Below are 6,151 nucleotides of genomic sequence, written 5' to 3' on the forward strand. Positions count from 1 at the left end.
TTCTTTCTTTCTTTCTTTCTTTCTTTCTTTCTTTCTTTCTTTCTTTCTTTCTTTCTTTCTTTCTTTCATCAAGCCTTTCAGGCAGGTTTGTCTGAAGCAGAGTCCTGAGCCTTTCAGCGGGTGGGAGAAGCCCTTGGAGCCATGGCAAGTAATGTGCAGCATATGGTCCTGATTCTGGTTCAATGTATCTATGGTGGGAATTCTGATTCTTGGGACGAGGTCAGAGCAGAATGAACCAGATCCAAGTCCTTTATCGCCAATGGGTCCCCAGCCTCTAGCACAACTATGACTACTATTTATTGAGTGCCTACTGTGTGCCAAGTACTGTGTTAAGGACATTATATTGATCGTCTCATTTCCTCTTAAAGATGGAGAGAGATGAGCCGCTCAGACCCCACACTAGGAGTGAGATTTATTCCCCCAGCTTCCCTTTGAGAAGCTGGCTCAACTAAGAAATTTGCCTTTTCCAAAGCTGCCCCTCTTGTCAGGGCCAGTCTGGGCCCAGTAACTGGTTTACTGCTGTGGTGAGCTGCTGGCTCTGACTCCCGTATAACAACCTGTACCCCACAGTCCTCATGATGGTCTGGGTTATGTGCTGCCTTCAGCCTAGAGACCTCATCCTCCAGCATTCTAGCCAATGATATTCTGGTGTTTCTGGGAAGATTTCCATGACTGATTTTCAACAGCAGCTTCCAGGCCTTTCTTCCTTGTCTCTCTTAGTTTTGTTTTTGCAAAACAACAAAATTCATTGCTGTCGCGTTGATTCCCACTTCCAGTGAGCCAATAGGACCAGCTTCGAGATGCCCCCAAAGGTCTCCAGGGCTGTAAGTCTCTAAGGAAACAGACTGTCTCTTCAGCAGAGTAACTGGTGGATCTGAACAACTGACCTTTCAGCCAGACACCCGATGCTTCACCTACTGCACCACATGGGCTCCTTCATAGTCTGGAAGCTCCACCAGACCCTGCACACTGTGGCTGAGCTGCTGGTATTTGAAGTCCTGGTGACACAGAGTCACAGCCACATTGCCACTGCCTCAGCACAGTAAGCTCACAGACTGTTGGTGGAAGGACTGATCTGCGGGGTGTGAAGCCCAGCTCCTGACATCCTAGTTCTAGATGGCTCTGATGAGCAGCCCAGCTCCCAGCCCAGGGCACCCTCAGGGCCTGGCCCTCCCCAGGAGAATGCGTCACCTGTCACGCCAGCTTCTGTCTCTGCCCAGGCCCGCCTCCCTGCCCTCCCTGCCCTCAGGTGTGGCCCTGCAGAGCTTTTCCTAATAAGTACCCTGTTTGCTTCCGGGTCTGTGGTCTGCAAGAAGTCAGCTTCCCGGGTACCCAGGACAATCCTCTCAGCCAACCTTCCTGCGTGTCTAGGATTCCCTCTTCCAGGTGCAGAGGCTAAGGTCTGAAGAGGTGGTGCTCCTAGTTGCACAGCTCATGACTCCACAGCTCTGTGCTATCAGCCAGACTCTCGATAGAGATGGTGAGTGAGTGGGCTGTTCAGTCCCAAGACTCACGACTCTCGCGGGAAACTGTAGGGGCTGCGGTGCAGAGACCAAGCTCTGCTCGATTCCTCTCCACTCCAGAAAACAGGGCCAGCACCAGGCTGCAGAGGAAGCTCACAGACGGGCCTGTGGCTGGCACCGCAGAGCCCAGCTCGCTAACAGCTCAGCACCGGGGCCTCCAGCTCAGCGACAAGGCAGTTGCTTTAAACACAATTGTCACCCACATTCAACTTCCATTCAGTGTCTGGATAAAAATCTGGACAATTTAATTCATCTCCAGTGGAACACATGAGCTGGCAGAGAACAGCTAGTTCCTAGCAATCTGTGTGAGAGCACCAAACACCCCAGGCTGAACTTAGGGTTCATTTTTATTCATCTTCGGGGTGCTATCAGGGGTCCACCAGTGCAGCCGGCCAATCTTCCAGGATGCTGAACCTGGAGAGAAGAGGTGATGTCAGGTCTGATGAAGATCTGGTGACCTCAGTGTTGTTATGTGTCATCGAATCAGAACTGACCCTCGAGCAGGTTTTTAGAGGCAGTAAATGAAGGGAGCTCTAGTGGTAAGAAGCTGCACTGCGATACTGAAGGTGAGCAGTTCAAATCCACCAGATACTCCACTGCAGAAGGAGGGTCAATCTCTTCCTGTGCCAATTGGATCTGACTCGCAGTTGTTGTTGTTGTTATATGCCATTCGGTCGCTTGTGACTCATAGCAACCCTATATGCAAGAGCCTTAAACCCTGCTCTATCCTGTGCCAACCTCACTGTCTCTGACACACCTACCCCCATTACCCCAATCACCAAATCGATCCATCTCATTGAGGGTCTTCCTCTCTGCTCCATCCACCCTCTCAAGCATGATGTCCCTCTCCAAGGACCAGTGGAGCTGGTGGATTTGAACCATGTGCCTTTTGGATTGCAGAACAGCTTCTTACCACAGGGCCACCAGACCTCTCTAGAGCTGAGTGGTGAGCTCCACCAGGGCTGTGGGGGGCAGGGATTCCGGCACAAAGTGTATCTATTTGTTATTAAAAGTGAAAGTTTGCCTGCTGCACTGAACCACCTCTGCTCTCTGCCCTCACATGGCAGGTACGCCCTGTACCAGGCACCTGGGTCTTTAATCCCCAATGATCTTGTTCTGGGAGTTAACTGTTTACACTTTCTTCCAAAAGGAGAAATGAAAAGTGAACGTGTCACTGGCTAAGCACCTCAAAACCTCATCTCATTTATTCACCTGGTAAGCAGCCTTTGGGGTCACAATCTTTTTCATTTTCCCCTACCCAGAAAAAAGTTTTATTTTACCCTCCAAGTTTTAAAATATTTTTTTTTTCATTTCTGGCTGCTTTTGAAAACACACCCACAGAATGTACATCAATCCAGCAATTCATGTATAATCCAAAAGCGTTGCTTATATCCTTCCAGCCAGTTGTCCAACCATTCATAGTCTCTCTCTTCTCTCTCTCTCTCGTTCTCTCTCTCTCTCTAACTAACTAACTAACTAACTAACTAACTAGAGGCAGATGATTTTAAGAAAGCCATTTCATGGGTGAGAAAATGAATTCAGAGATGTTGAGTCTTTTGCCTCAGTTCACGCAGCTGACCAGCAGGAATTGAACCCAGATCTGTCAGAGTCCCAGGCTAGTGAGGCTACACATCCCTCTGCCTTTTGCTGCTTTGGGAGGAATGGACATTTGTGTTCAGAAAACTGCCAGAAAACAAATCTGTCTTAGAAGAAATGGAGCCAAACCGCTCCTTAGAAACGAGGCTTATGAGACTTCATCCACACGCTGGGCGCATGTTGTCAGGAGAGACCAGGGCCTGGAAAAGGCAAAATGCTTGGGAAGGGGTTGGCAAAGGAGAGGCAGACCTCCTACGAGATGAACACAGCACCTGTATCAGTGGGCTCAAATGTAGAAGTGTCTGTGAGTCTGGCATAGGACTGAACAGTATCACATTAGTTCTCAGAACAGACTCCATAGCATCTACCAACATGTGCATACCCTCCCACTCACAGACTCTCCCGTACCTTGTAACAATCTTCTCCACTTTGCTCTTTTCACTTAGGAACACATTTGTGAAATGTTCCATCAGTTGATACAGATCTTCCTTTTCTTTTAAATGGCTGGGCCCTATTTTCTTGCAGAGTTGTGCTATGCTGTATTCATTGTTGACTGTCACTCCCAGAGATCTCAGGTCTCTTGCTGTTACAATGTTGCAGCACACACTCTCATGCAGTAGCAGTCATTTTGCACTGGATGCATGAGTGTATCTATTCAGATATGGAATTGGAAAGAGTGTGTCATCAGGCCAGTGCATTTTAAAATATGGTATCATTTGCCAACTTGCTCTGCAAGGAGGTCAGAGAAGGCTTAACTCAAAGTGTTAGAGCACCCTCTCCCACATTCAGACTGTGTTATCTATAATTCTATAATCTCTGCCAATCTGACGCATGCTCCATACACTTTTTTATTTAATAATTTTAATGAACATTTACAGAGAATTTGGATTTGCATTCGTTCATTGCTGCACTTCTCTACCCGTGCAGCCCTCTCTCCCGGCCCCCCAGTTCGCTCCTCTCTTTCAAAAGTAAAAGAAAGACTCCCTCCCTGGTACACAATCCCCCCGCACCCCTCCCACTGCCCCAAGTACATCCCAATATGCAACCTTAATTGTGAACTCTTGTGATAACCGTAATACCCTATCACACATCGCTTTTAAATTATTCAGTCCCTCATCTGTTTCAGTGCAGTATACACAATTTACCCGGTTTTTCTCAGTCTTACCTCCACCCTGATATCAGTCTCATTTTACAGCAGTGGCATCATGCAATATTTGTCCTTTTGCGACTGAAATATTTTACTCAGCGTAATGTCCTCCAGGCTCACCCATTTTGAATAATATTGAATGAGTTCCTTGTTTTTCAATGCAGCATAGTATTCCATTGTTTGAATATACCACAGTTTCTCTATCCATTCGTTTGTTGATGGGCACCTGGGTTGTTTCCAACTCCTTGCTATTGTGAACAGAGCTGTGTTAAACATGGGTGTGCATATATCCGCTTGGATGTCAGTTATGGTCTCTTTGGGATATATTCCCAGTAGTGGAATTGCTGGGTCAGATGGTATCTCTATTTGCAACTTTTTGAGAAAGCACCATACCGCCTTCCACAGTGGTTGCACCATTTTACATTCCCACCAACAGTGAATCAGGGTTCCAGTTTCTCCACAACCTCGCCAGCATGTGTTGCTTGCTGTTCTGTTAAATTTTGCTATTCTGACTGGGGTGAGATGATATCTCATAGTTGTTTTGGCTCCATACACTTTTAAATGTGCATGTCTGTTATGATCATGATGGAGCATCTTATTCTTCGTCCATTATTCTGTCGGTGCTAAAGAAGGATGGCCCTTTGCACACGTGGAGATGGAGACAGAGGGCCATTTGACTCCTGTTCTAGCTGCCTGAGATGTCCAGGAGGGGCTCCCAGACCCTTATCCTTTCTCAGTCAGGGGAAGTCTAAAAACTTGGTCTGGTTTAGAATTGCAAATCTGAGCTTGAAATGTGGAATTGGCTGAAGAAAGTCTGGGCACCTCTTCTGAGCCTGGTTTATCTCCAAACCTAAAAGCCTTCTACTGCTGAGAGGCTTCTGGCTCAGGCCTCCCCTGCACCACCAAGCTGGTACCACCAGGGGTCCTCTGTCTATCTGCAGAGGCTGGTCCCCTGCACCACCAGGGGTCCTCTATCTGCAGGAGCTGGTTGAAGATTGATGGTGGGAGGGCATTGTTGTTGCAATTTAGAGACTAGACTGGGAGAAACATAAAGGTCAAGACAGGCATGTTATTGTTGTTAATGTAAGTCATAAAAAGAGAAACCAGAGTCCAGAATTTCTCCCTCCAGACACAACACTCTCCTGTATTGTTCTTCTGTATTTTTTGGTTAGTCCTGCACTAGGAACTCTGGTAGCCTAATGGTAAGAAGCTGCACTGCAATTCCAAAGGCACACAGTTCAAATCAGCCAGCTGCTCTGTAGAAGAAGGGTGGGCAAGCCTCTCCCTAGTGATTTACTGCCTCAGAAAATCCGCTAGAGGGTCGGGTATGGGTCGGTTCGATGGCACAAAACAACAGTGCCGCACTGAGTGAAAACTCCAGCCAAGAGACTTCAGAGTGTGTTCACCTGTTGTCAAAAGTTGCAAAAAAAAATGAGAACCCTAGAACACTCAATGTGCTCGTGTGGAACCATAAACCAAGAGGGGGTATTTCCAACAGAGCTAAGGTATACTGTGTGGCTTAAAATCAGGAAAGGTATCTGTGTCAGGACTGTATTCCTTCACCGAGCTTTACTCAATCTCCATGCTGACCAAATACTCAAGAAGCTGGACTCTATAAAAATGCTGCATCAGAACAGGGAACAGACAAGAATGTTCACTGTCACCACTCCTATTCAATATTATACTGTAAGTACTTGCTAGGTAGGGCAGTACAAGAGAAGGAAATAAAAGGCATCCAGATCAGCAAAGAGATGTTGAAACTGTTGTTATATGCAGATTGTATGATAGTGTACACAGAAAACCCCAAGGGCTCAACAACAACAACAGCAAAAACCTGTTAGAGCTGGTAAACCAATTTAGTAGAGTGGCAGGATGCAAATCCAAT

Source organism: Elephantulus edwardii, unplaced genomic scaffold (genome assembly GCF_000299155.1).
Source record: "Elephantulus edwardii isolate Elephantulus edwardi_28Jun2011 unplaced genomic scaffold, EleEdw1.0 scaffold00006, whole genome shotgun sequence".
Classification (NCBI taxonomy): domain Eukaryota; kingdom Metazoa; phylum Chordata; class Mammalia; order Macroscelidea; family Macroscelididae; genus Elephantulus; species Elephantulus edwardii.